This window comes from Onychostoma macrolepis, chromosome 03 (assembly GCF_012432095.1).
Source record: "Onychostoma macrolepis isolate SWU-2019 chromosome 03, ASM1243209v1, whole genome shotgun sequence".
Classification (NCBI taxonomy): domain Eukaryota; kingdom Metazoa; phylum Chordata; class Actinopteri; order Cypriniformes; family Cyprinidae; genus Onychostoma; species Onychostoma macrolepis.
The window spans coordinates 51,043,361-51,057,588 of record NC_081157.1 but is presented as its reverse complement, the minus strand read 5'-3'; the positions used below and the strand labels follow the sequence as shown (position 1 = coordinate 51,057,588).

General features: G+C 36.3%; 1 long non-coding RNA gene across 1 annotated transcript; it reads left to right on the top strand.

Moving 5' to 3' along the window:
* Positions 1 to 2,916: 2,916 nt before the first annotated feature.
* On the top strand, positions 2,917 to 6,931 carry LOC131537655 (uncharacterized). Its single transcript, XR_009270359.1, has 4 exons — positions 2,917 to 3,093; positions 3,614 to 3,785; positions 4,079 to 4,250; positions 5,718 to 6,931. It is a non-coding gene; the product is annotated as an uncharacterized LOC131537655 (long non-coding RNA).
* Positions 6,932 to 14,228: the final 7,297 nt, after the last annotated feature.

Sequence of the window (14,228 nt, the reverse complement as noted above, 5' to 3'; positions counted from 1 at the left end):
CCAAGTTAATAGCCAAACTTGGAGACCTGGGCATCAATACCTCAATGTGTAACTGGATTTTGGACTTCCTGACCAACAGACCCCAGAATGTTCGATCAGGATTCACCTGCTCCACATCCATCACACTTAACACTGGTGTACCACAGGGCTGTGTGCTAAGCCCGTTTCTCTACTCCTCTTCACCTCCGACTGCAAGCCTGTGTATGGATCTAATTCCATCGTCAAGTTTGCAGGCGACACCACGGTGATTGGCCTCATCAGTAACAACGATGAGACTGCCTATAGGGAGGAGATCCAGCACCTGGCCACATGGTGCACTGAAAATAACCTGCTCCTCAACACCACCAAAACGAAGGAGCTCATCGTGGACTTCAGGAAGGAGTCAAGAGGCACACGACACCATCCACATCAATGGAATGGCTGTTGAGCGTGTCTCCAGTTTCAAGTTCCTGGGGATCCACATCTCGGCGGACATGTTGTGGAAAACCAACACCTCCAGCCTGGTCAAGAAGGCTCACCAGCGCCTCTTCTTTCTGAGGACACTGAGGAAGAATCAGCTCTCCTCAGCCATCCTGGTGAACTTCTATCGCTGCGCAATAGAAAGCATCCTGACCAACTGTGTCACAGTATGGTATGGGAGCTGCTCTGTTGCGGAGCGCAAGGCACTGCAGCGGGTGGTGAAAACTGCCCAGCGCATCACAGGGACTCCACTACCTGCCATCGAACACATCCAGAGGAAACGCTGTCTGCATCGAGCTCGCAGCATCCTTAAGGACTCCTCTCACCCAGCCCACAGACTGTTTTCTCTCCTGCCCTCCGGCAGGCGTTTCAGGTGCCTCCGGACCAGGACCAGCAGACTAAAGAACAGTTTCTTCCCCAGAGCTGTCTCTTTACTGAACTCTAACCCCCGTTGATCCACTTCCTCATATATTATTAACTCTTCTCTCCTACCTCACATCTGCCTTATTTGCACTACTGAATGTAAATTTTATCACAGTAACAACTGTTTACTTTTGTATCTTGCACTACCATACCTAAATTGGACTATGCTCATTTGCACTGCCGACTGTTGTTACATTATCAATGCTTACATTAATATTTTGCACCGTATGTCTAATTGTAATACGCAATCACTTCCACTGCACTTTTACACCTTGTTTATAGTAACAGTCATCTGTATATATATTATATTGATAGTACATATCACCTGTAAATTCTGCCTATAGTAATAGCCATCTGTATATTTATTCACTATACATATTCACCTGTAAATTCTGTGTATTTATTCACTATACATATTCACTTGTAATTTCTGTATATTTATTCACTATACATATTCACCTGTAAATTCTGTTTATATTAATAACCATCTTTCTATATATATTTATACATATACTCAGTACATATCCTTGTCCTGCACTTATTCAACCATTGTATATACTGCACTTGCTACTATTGCACTTCTGGTTAGACCTAAACTGCATTTCGTTGCCCTGTACCTGTACTTGTGTAATGACAATAAAGTTGAATCTAATCTAATCTAATCTAATATCCCTGTCCTGCACTTATTCAACCATTGTATATCCTGCACTTGCTGCTATTGCACTTCTGGTTAGACCTAAACTGCATTTCGTTGCCCTGTACCTGTACTTGTGTAATGACAATAAAGTTGAATCTAATCTAATCTAATCTAATCTTCTTGAGAATCGAAAGAAGCTGGAATACGTCGCTGAAGACGAAGAACAGACATTCAGCGGTAAGTTTAGTTTTAAGTAACGTTTACTGTGAAAATCTGTTGGTTCTCTTTCTATTTATGTTTACGTTACTTGACATTGCCTCTGTAGCTAGGCCTAACTTACCAGGTGCGTGAGGGAAACCTTTCTTTGAAAACACTGACCTGACAAAACCAACCTAATTGTTATTACATTGTAAGCTTATTGTTGTTATTTTATTGTTTAGCCAGCAATTAAGATAACTTTTCGCATAACTTATACTCTACCACGAGACAGTGCTCGAGACGCTGACAAAACGGCGGTGAAACGGCCATAGAAACCGTTGAAACCCATCGCGTTTTGTGTGAATCGGCTTTTACCACAGATTTATAAATTTAGTTTCCCAGAATTTTCTTACTAACGTAAGTTACTCTAACGTTAAGTTACCAGTGTTCACTCCGGACGCGAGCGAACGCCTGTCCGGTTTTATTTTAACGCCTCTCAGTCAGTCTGAAATTATGTAGTAAATTATACGAATATCATCCGTGTTGATTTGTATCAGTTTTATTTGGTAACGTACATATTTAAATAACGTTCTAAGCGTAAGTCCAGGAGAGTCCTAATCATTTGTCCTGTCAGATCGAGGTGTAACGTTACGCCGGAATCGAGCCCTTCCAAGGACAGCAGTGAAATTTGTTTACCATTATTTCTCAAAACTAGTAAACTTGTGAAATACGTTTCTAGTCTTTTAATTTAAATAATTTTGCTTCTAATCATACACTCTCAGAAAAAAAAAAAATTACATTTCTCTGTTAGTAATGTACATATTAGTACCTTTTAGCTTTTGTACCTCTTAGGGTACTACCCCAGTGATAGTTTTGTACCTTTTTCTGAGAGTGTATGACAGGGGTTCTTAACCCCAGGCCAGCGAGATCCATTTTCCTGCAGAGTTTAGCTCCAACCTTGATCAAACTCAGACCTAAGACCTTGATTAACTTGCTCAGGTGTGTTTGATTAGGACTGGAGCTGAACTCTGCAGAAAAATGGGTTTCGCAGGCCAGAAATTGTGCCTTTTTTTTAATTAATGCAATGTTTTTATACTGATAAATGTCCATTGAAAAATACATTGATTTTGTTGTTGCTGTTAAAACCTCGAGCTCACACTTTTATGTTTTTTTTTTTTTTTTCTTTTTCAGAAAATGAGGTGGATGGGGAAACAATAGAGTGTGGCCTCAGAGAGAACTCGATCTCATATTTATTTCAAGGCTTCTCTAAAAAAACAGGCCAAGTTTAACAAATTTGTACACAAGATGGAGGTGGTAACAACAACACTAGAACCAGTGCCAGCAGAATCCTATCAACAAACTTCGACTACAGAAAAGTAAGTATAACATTGTGTATTATATTTGTCCTATGTTTAGTGGTTGACCGATATTGATTATATATTTTTTTATGCCTAATGCCGATATATCTTAGAAAGCAGAGTGGCCAAGCAGCACACACAAAGAAACACAGTTAACAGAGTTTTTATATTTATAATATACCGTATGATACAGTGCTGGAACGATGCGTCAACGTGATCAATTTACGTAAATTAGTCGGTTTTGCGAGAAATGTGTCAATTCGTCGCACTGTTTATATTCAGCTAATATTACAAAAAATATCTGGTCTGATCTAAAGTCTGCACGCTCTGTAAACTGAAATAGCAAACCACAGCAGCACAATTTCTATGCAGGGACATTTGAAAAGAAAGAAAACCTCCCGGGGCCCTCTTACTTTCAAACAACAAGATGGCAGTGAAATTATTGGATTATCGTTTAAATTAAATTAAATAATTATTTAAAAAATAGTTTGGACTACTACGGCAAATTTTTACACTGCACATTGCTGTCATTGATTAGGATGCATCATCTGTTGATGGTCGTGTGAATGTCCTGCATATCCAGTACAGCAAGGTGCGACCAGACACGACACCAGCAGCGAACTTTTGTGTGACGAAGAAGGGAGATAAGAGATGGAATGACTGTGGAGGATATACTTAAGAAATACCCTTTCTTGAAAACACCCTCAGGGGTCAGTGACATCACAGATTTTTAATCAGTTCTCAGCTTAAAATAAATGTTGAATGATAAACCAAACCGTATGCTCAAATGATCATTTATAGTTAACTCTTTTGTAAAAACAGTGTAATTTTCTAAACCTTCAGGTAAACAAATATATGTGCATTCAAGCTTAGAAATATTTGAACAGTGATATTACTATAGGGAAATGGCAACGAAAGTGGCAACAAAGAATATCTGATTTTATTTTAAGTATTTTTAGTTAATGTGAATGATTAACTTTTTTTTCTTTTTGTCAATTTTCAGTTGTGTTATGAAGTTGACCGAATGCATTCATCAACTGTCAGTTTAAGCCAGCGCTTCAAGGACGGCTTTACCAGTATTGTGCCAAAGGTGCTTGAGCTTGTTCAAAGAAATGCTCCATTGGCCAAAGTCTACAAAGAAGCAAGAGAAGAGATGCTTGCAGAATATCTACCAGGTATTGACATAAAACATAGTGTTTTTGTGATAATCTATTTCTGAGCTTTTTTTAAGAACTGATAGTTTTGTTAATTAAAAGTATAGGTGCTCAACAAATATATTTGTTGAAAATTTGTGCTTGGTGTCCATACAGTATCTCCATGAGAAACTGATCTAGCAGTGGGTGACATATCGTGATACAAGATGTTGGTTATGAGTAATTTTATTTCATGATAACAATACATCACATTATAGTTTTTCTTGCAGGAAAAAAGTTTAATTAAAGAAGTTCATTTCCAGAACAAAAATTTACAAATAATGTGCTCACACCCTTGTCATCAAAGATGTTCATGTCTTTCTTTCTTGTCGTGAAGAAATTGTTTTTTGAGGAACATTTTTTCCATATAGTGGACTTTTCTTTGGTGCCCGCGAGTTTGAACTTCCAAAATGCAGTTTAAATGCAGCTTCAAAGGGCTCTAACGATCCTAGTCGAGGATGAAGGGTCTTATCTAGCGAAATGATCAGTTTTTTTTATTTATTTATTTTTTTACAAATTACAATTTATATACTTTTTAACCTCAAATGCTCGTCTTGTCTAGCTCTGCGATGCGCATGCGTGCTCTGTGCACTTCAAGACAGTTAGGATAGGTTGAAAAACTCCCATCTCATTTTCTCCTCCAACTTCAAAATTGTCCTACATCGCTGCAGAAGTACTGACCCAGTGTTTACAAAGTGAACGTGCGAAGAAGGTCAAACACCCTTTACAAAAAAAGGTAAAACAGTGATGTAGGACAATTTTGAATTTGGAGAAAATGAGATGGGAGTTTTTCGACCTACCTTAACTGTCTTGAAGTGCACAGAGTACGCATCGCAGAGCTAGACAAGACGAGCATTTGAGGTTAAAAAGTATATAAATTGTAATTTGTAAAAATAAAAATAAAAAACGGATAATTTCGCTAATCAAGGAACCGGCTTTAGATCAGCATGAATATCGCATGAGATATATCGCCTAGCCCTAGTTTGGGTATGCCCTTTCATTCGCAAATTGTATCTTTGGTAAAACATGTATTCACTTAAAACCAGCTTGTAAACAATTTCATACATTTTATTCAACATTTATTGATATTTAACATTTATTGTTTTTTTTCTTTTTTGTTTTTTTGTTGCAAATTGCTGAAATGACTGACAATGAGTAAAGGAAACCACTTATGGAGGGTATACATGAATATGAAAACAGGCAATTTATATTAAATTATTGAAGAGTACTTTTATTTATTTTTACAATAGATTCTGACTTTCATGCAGCACTGATTCTGCTGCCCCACATTTTTAAAGAGAAAGTTGAGAGCCTAATCACATTGGGAGAGGTATGGAACTATTTGTTAAACTCACTTTATAATGCTCTGATACAGGTCCGGTTATGCAGTTCTGACAGATGTTGCATTGTTTTACTGATAGATGTTTAACATATTTTCTTTTTTCACAGTGTGATGCTGATACTCCATACCCAACCATACAGTTGGTAGAAACTGACTGGAAGATGGCTTTCTCCTTTTCGAAGTGGATGGTGTGGAGGTGTGCAGGTGAATAGGAGTTGAAGAAGGGATAATTGCAGCCTTCAGTGCTTACTACGTTTTCAACTTTGCTTATCCACCCTACATGAAGAATACGCTGACCTTCCTGCAGCATGCCATAACAAAGATTACTGAGGTGGGTGGCAAGCCCCTTCCAATAACTGTCACCCGAATAATGAATATTCTGTGCTAAAATTTTGAAAACATGGACTGTCACAATGATCTGGAGAATACCAATGAGCTACAGCCTAGGACAGATGAAATGCATCCACCTCGTAGGAATGAGCTTTTGACGAACTTTAAAGAAAATCTCTTCGGTTTCATTCTTAAATGTAGAGAGAATAAAAATCACATTCCACAGACTGTCCAGCAAGAAATGGTGAATGGCATCATTTTTAATTTTTAATTTTGTTATTTTAAAGAGAATTACGACTATGATTCACACTTCCATGCGTACGCAGTAAAAGTTGACTTTGAATGGAGTGTTATAAAACCAGGGCAAGAGATGGACTTTCAGGCCCCTTGACACGTACTCTGCTGATGATAAATTGTTTGTGATCCTCAAGAATGTTTAAAAAGTTCAAATTTGTGTTTGTGATGATGTTTTAAGGGTATAAAGTTACAATCAATGAAATGTGTACTGTTGGAAAAAGATTGCTTTGAAATTCTTGATGTTAAAAACTGTTTTTAGAGAAAGTAGAATGTAGTAGAAAAAGTACTTAAAATGAGATCTAGTGCAGTGCTGTTTTGAAAAGTGAAATTACTTTAATATTTTATTACATGGTTAAAAAAAAAATTGTAAATGAAATGCAAAGGAAAAAAGTTTTAATAGTAAGCTTAATATTCTTGCGGTTTACAATTTTATAAAACATTTAAAAAGTTTGAGTATAAACAACTGTTTTTTAAAAAAGTTAAATTGCTCCGTGTATGCATCCTGTTATGACACATTGTGATAGAGCTTAAAACATTCATCCTGTGAAAAATGTGAGAAAGTAATAGTTTTGAATGTTTAAAAAAATGTGTGTTTGTGATAAAATGGTAAGGGTATTAAGTTATAGTTAATGAAATGTGTACTGTTGGGTGGAAAATTGCTTTTTGATTCTTGTGTTTGAATTCTTGTGTGATTCTTGTTTGAAATGTGAGAATGTAATAGTTTTGAATGTTTAATAAATGAATAAACAACATTCTGGGCTTTTTAATGTGCTGTATGGAGTACAAATTTGCCATCAAAAGGTACAAAAGACTTGTCACTGGGGCAGTACCCTTAAAAGGACAAATTTGCACCTTTTTTAAAGGTACATTATGGTACCATAGCACTATAAGGTACAATTTAGTCAGCAGAGGTACATATTTGCCTTTGAAAGGTACATACTGCAAGGGTACAGATACGTACCCATGTGCAAGGGTACAACGGGTGTACCCTTGAGGGTACTGCCCCAGTGACAAGCCATTGTACCCCTGAAGGTACAAATTTTGCACATTTTTTCTGACAGTGTGGTGACCTGCAGTGTTCCTCTCTCAGAGACTCCATGAGGCCTGATGCGTATGCTGGAGAAGCAAACACAAGTTTAGATCACATTCACTGCTGACCATGCTTCTCCACTCGGCCTCCATCACATCTGCATCTCCATCAGGAGTGAAGCTGCAGTCCAGTAGAGGTGTTAATAACAGCTGGCCTCCATCACATCTGCATCTCCATCAGGAGTGACGCTGCAGTCCAGCAGAGGTGTTCATAACAGCTGGCCTCCGCTGCTTCAGATCTTCACACTCTCATCATCCAAAGCCTTATAAACACACCACATGACAAAAAATGACCAATTAGCTGTGCAAACAATGTTACTAAGCTGTAACTAGACTTGATAGTTAAAATATTAGCAAACTGAGGTTAACTTACCAGCTATGCCTTCTCATATGGTAACGTTTTTACACGGTTTTTAAAAATATAACGATATGATATTGCTAATGCTTACAAGCTAGCTGCGGTGCTTTACAACAACTTATATACATCTCGTTGTGTCTCATTATTTAAATAATTATGTTCACTGATTTAGTAGTTAGCAAATGTTAAAAATCAAGTCTTACGGTGCACAGTTGATATTTTCGTGGAGCAGCATCTCTGACGGATCCGAGAGCATCATGTCTCCCGCCGGCGACCGAACACAGGCGGACCGGGACCCGATAAAGCTGCTGTGTGCACCGAAGAAACCGCACCGAGTCTCACTAGGCTCTTGCTTCGGCATGCCATGTTGAACTGCATCATATCGCCAGGATGATAATCCTCCGGTTCCGGTATAAAGTGATCGCAGCACCTCGTTGTTTGAATCGGATGCATCAGTGAAGTCCCGTCTCTTCAGCGGCACAAACGCACCGAGGTCCGGAAGACACCGTTCTTGTCATGAAACCTGTGGACTCGATGTCCTGACCATAGACATAATAAATACCTAGACGCCTCATTGGCCGCTCGACCGCACGTCAACGGCGCCGCCATATTGGTGCGGGCAACTCTCCATAACTCTCATACCGGGACAGAAGAAAACATACCTGACTCAGCGGCAGCTTGGGCATCTACAGACCGTCGCACATTAATAACAACAGATCTCGGGTATTATCTTTCACAGGTAAGACTGAACAGTTGTTTCTGGATGTTTTTGGTCATTTTAGCATTATGTTGACAGCTTAATTAGCCAGTGTCAGACTATTAATAGCTAGCGATATGGCTAGTAAGCAGTGAAAGCTGAGACTTTATAAGAAATCAAAGTTTAAATGAATTCTTATTAAGTTTTAACTTATATTGTTCATATCATAAACTAAATTGTGTTATGAGCACAATATGTACAGTGAGCACTTTGACAAGACCGTGTCAGACTGTCAGGATAGGGATGGAGCTAAAGCATCTCTCTTTAATTTCACTTCTCATTTACAAAGAGCAAGTTTATCATCACTAGATTATAAGGATTTCATAGCTTATCATAAAACTGTGGACTGATTATATAAATGATTTGTTTTTTTCTTTTTTAGCCAACTGCAAACAGGACAAAGCAAGCCTTAAGGAAAGCTGAAGAAAGCATGTTTCCTGCATTTCCAAGAGACTAGGCTACACCTCCACAGCCTAATGTTGTATTTGTACTCGTTAAAACCCAGAACAGCCCTGAATGAATGGCCAGAACGACCCTGATCATATTCAAACCACTCCCTCTCCCCAGAACAGACTTCCAGGAGCATTTTTTAACCTTTGTAAGGGTAACTTTTATAACAATATAATTACCTTATTAAATGTTTCTGTCATTTTTGTCAAATATTTAAAAATAACCAGTTTCTTCAGTCAATCACAATACTATAGACTGCATTTAAAATTATTTACACAGGCTGTTTAATGCTGATCATGTACTGTATGTGCATTTACACAAAACTGCATAATGTAAATAGCCTAGAAATGAGAAACACAGGAACTCCTTAGTGAGTGAAGCTGCAATATCATGACAAAATCATTGTTTATTATTGCTCTTTATGTTGTAATAATGATTATTAATTTTGATTTATAGAAAGGTTTTTTTGGGGGGGGCATGTCATATTCTGGTCTGCGTTAAACATAACTATACTTTGACATTTTTTTGTACAACGTAAACTGCACACACTCACACCCCAAACATTCCCATGTAGTAACATATATTGAAAAATAAACGACTGCTTCAAAATGTGTTTTCTGCATGGATGTGTGTAATTTGCATTGTAGAGCAAAATGTCAAGCTTTGTCAAGTTGTCTACATTATTTTACTCATTCATTGAAAAACCTCATTAGAAAATATAGGAAAATCTCGAGGGAAGCAGTGGAGAATTCGTCTTTATTAGTCAGGTTTTGTTGTCACAACTAATATATATATATATATATATATATATATAAAATACTCAAGGAGCTCATTAATTAAACAATTTGGAATTCATGACCACAATTTTTATTAGTTGTCTTTGTTTAATAATTATTATACAAATACCATTATAAAACTGTACTTTTCACGATTATTTATAATTTACTATTAATTTATTCTTCATTATTGTCTATTCTGTATTATTCCACCCTTGATATTACATATTCTACTTGCTATCTATTGTTATTAATTTGTTTATTATTGTATTACACATATAATTTGTGCTATTATAAATCTATTATATCAGTTATGTTATTGTGCTGTTGTACTTGCTTTTAATATTATTCACTTTACTACAACTTGTACTACATATACATTTTAATGTTACATATCACTTTTACTATATTTTTACTGTGCATCAGTGCATATTAGTTCACCACTGTAACTGTAAGTTTTACTGGATCCATAAAGAATTATCAGTTATATTTGTTATTGCTTGTAGAGTTTTTATCTGTAGCCTATAGAGTGCTATGAAAATAGAAAGCAGACTACCAGTGTGTCCCTTTTTGATTTGTATTCGCTGGTTTTATTACATTTTCTCAATGATGGTAAATTATTAGTACTTAAAGATGTATTATTTCGATTTTTTCCCCTCAGTATTTCAAAGGGAACGAGCTGTGTTTTGACCTGAAGCACGAGAAAAGCTCAAATGTTGGGGTTGAAGACAGAGAAAGCAATGAAACAACTTAATTTCATTTAATGTACATTAAAATTACATTACATGTATATGTCACAGTTATACTACATCAATATTAGAATTGTTAACCGAAAAAAATCAACCAAATCAACACGAGCGTGAGTGTGAGCTTTTACAATTTCTTAAGAAAATTATTAATTTTCCAAGCCTAACTGAATAACTGGAGGCAGAGTTATTTTTAACTCCATGTAGATCACAAAACACTGAAATTGGTTGATAAATGTAAACGTTATCGTGTTTTTATCCCGAAAAAACCGCAGCTCCCCCGTTTACCTCCATTTGTTTTTAAGGCAGTCTTGCCCTCACAAACATGGCGGACGTGTTGACGTATCGCAGCAACGGACCGAAGCGGCCAATGAGGCGTCTAGGTATTTATATGTCTATGGTCCTGACAGGCTGGAGTCTGTGCAACCTTCACAAACACAATAATTGACCATGACGATGATAAATTGAAATGAAAATAACTACCGAAAACACACTGAATACCAGCAGCGCGCGGCACACGACTCCCTCTCGTGACGTAATGTGACGCGATGTTGAGAAAAAAGGGCTTTTTGAGAACTGTCAAGGAAACCGTCACTTTTTCTTCTAAATTTGTGCCCTCACGCCTTGTAAAACATTTTCAAACCCTGCAATAACGGTTCATATGATATTTTCATACAAGGTTATATGTTGTGCAGGCAAACAATCGAACACAGAACTTTAATAACGATCAACCAATGGTGGCATAAAGACCGCCTTCTCTGATGCTTGATAGACACCCCTCATTAGCATACTGAGCTGAGGAAAAATAAATACTGAATTACATTCAAAAATGAATAAACGTTTGAAAGGGGAGAAAAAAAAAACTTTCAGTTTAGCATTTCCTTTAGCATTTTTTTTATTATTTCCCCCAACATTCGTTTAATTTATTTAATTATTTATTTTCTCGCACATTTAATTATTTATATATTTATTTATACACGAATATGTGGATTTATATATTTATTTATGTATTTATTTGCACATTTATTTATTTATATATTTATTTTTGTATTATTTTGTGGATTTATTTGCGTATTTATTTATTTATTGTTTTTGCAGGTTTGGTCCTCCATAGAATAGAAGCAGCTCGTGACATGCGCAGCCCCACCGCCAGATCAGCGCTGATTGCACCTGTCAAGTGATTGTTATTCAGTTAATTTGTTCGAAACAGTTTCATTTTTTTTGTTTCAGTTTAGTTTGTCTGAAATTAGTTTTGTTAGGTGTGTTTGTGCACAAACGCTGTCTGTAAAGTCAATGCCGGGTCATTCCAGCGGGGCAGAGTCAGCAGTCTTAAACCCACAATATAGGCCTATGTAGTTTTTGCACGTGTACACTTAAGCATACAGTCGAACACACAGCCTTTCAAAGTACTGTATACTACGTTTGATAACATGAGCGAACGCAGGCGGTCGACTCTAGAGAGATTCTTCTTTGTCCAGCATCTCCTGTAGTTTTCTCTGGAAGTTATAACCAATAAAAATGTCTTTGTACTCTTTTATACTAATGTTGCACCTATGTCATGACAATCTGTGCTGCCAGCTCATTTTCAGAGAAAGTTGCTAAAGGAAGGTCGATTTGTTGCTAAAAGTTGCTAGATGACATCGTGAGGTCATGATGACGTCTTTGTTGACATTTTTTTTTTTTTTTTCATTTGTTCCTAAAATAATGTAAATGCATAATATACAATTAAAATAACTATTTTTAAATACATTTACTTATTAAAAAACAGAACTATTTTTGAACGATTTTAAAAAGTTGTTATTAGCTAGTAAACTAGTAAAACTACACATTCTGAGCCGTTATAGTTTTAAGCAGTGTATTAGTAGTTAGTTAGTCTGCTACACTCCAACAGATAACAGATAATGTCCTGTAAAATTACTAATGCCTTTTCCATTTTTCTAGATATCTTTCTTACAGTGTATCAACTGATCAACAATCACAAGTACAAGCTACTAAAAAAGTTCATCATAAATGAACAATTAGTAAATTACTAAATTATTATTATTATTAAATTAAACAATTGCAAATAGCAGCTAACTTAATTCATGTGATGTTTGTTCTGCATCTTTGGTTTTCTCTTTTTGTGTAATTTAAATGGAAAATGTGCCTTTTTATTATTTGAGTCACTTATCAAAAGTTGCCAGATAAATTATGAAAATAGCTAAATGTGTTGCTAGGTGCTTTTGGAAGAAACGGTTGCTGGAGTAAACTGAAAAGTAGCAGTTGTTGCAATCGCTGCTGTTTTGATGAGACAGTGCTGCCACCTTCTGGAACAACTGATTAATCAATGTGTGACCTCTGCCTCTTTTCTTCACAGAGGACGATTCTGTATTATATTCATGTTAAATTAAATGATGTGATCTCTCTCGTCTCACTGCCATGGCACACAGTGGGGCAGAAATGTCATCAATATGATTTAAAAAAAATTAAAAATAGCCGTTTAATGAGTTTCTATTTTTATAACATATGCACAGGGCCTAAAATTAACACTCACCAAGCGCCAGATGTGAGTAAAAATCTGTGTTGGCGAGTATTTATAACAGTGTCAGTTACCAGATGACGGGTGAAGGCCTTTTCACACTGAACACAAAAATCAGTGCAAACATTCAGAGAAACTGAGACAGACTAAATCCAGAAGAACTGGGGCAATGATGGATGGATGGATGGATGGATAGATAGATAGATAGATAGATGTGTGTTTATAGTTGAGATATACCTCTCTGCTGGTAAGTGTAGTCTGTTCTCCGCTCGGAAAGGCCTCTTGTCGTCCTGTAATACACATATCTTGGTTCATTTAAAATTGGTCAGAAGGGGGTGCAAATGTAATGGTGGGCTCGAGGAAATGTCCAGGATCAGCATATTCAGAGAAAACCCTAAAGATCTCCAGAAGAATAAGAGCCACCATCTCCATATGTTTGGAAAGTTACAAAAACAGAGAAATCCTGAAATATCAACCGCTACAACATCATTATTGACAAGATCAATAACATTAACTCATAATTACTCACAGATGTAAAATCAAAAGGTGTAGAGCATACTGGAAAAAAATAAAAAAATAAATAAAAAAGAACATTCTCTCTGTTAATACCAACAAAAAATAAATAAATAAATAAAAACTTCCTTGTTCCTTATTTAACAACTAAATAATCACACCAATAATTGGTTTCAACAAATTGATTCAGATTAGTCCACATCAGTGTATAGTAAAACCTAAAATAAACAAGTACACTGGCAAACTATTATGCAATATATATTGTGAGTACATATATTAAACAAACAACTCAAGGTATTCATACCTTCACAGACAACTGCTTTGTTGAAGATGACTTTTTAATTTGAGCAGTTTTCTGTCCGAGCAAAAAGACCAGTAACAGCTGCAGCTCAGGTGATGTGTCACCTCTCCAAAGCCTTGTAATATAAGGATATTATATTATATATCATATCATATCTCTAAAAGAGATGAATTTATCTCAGCGTTGACAAATAACTCTAAATAAATAAGGCAGGGATTGGGCCCGCTGGATTATATCAGACTCGGATGATCAGTTTTAAATCATTTGAAAAGTAAGTCACGTAAAGATTGCTTTCAGTTTATGATGTTAATAACCCAATTTTCAAAAATGTTCAGTTTTGATAGTTTCCAGCCGCTCATCTATTAATTTCAGAGCAGTAGGACTTGCACTCTAACGTAAACATTTACTAACATTAGCAAACAGAGATGGGCAGATGAAGCCTTGTGAAGCTTTTTCCTGATTGTACCAAAAAACATTCAAAGC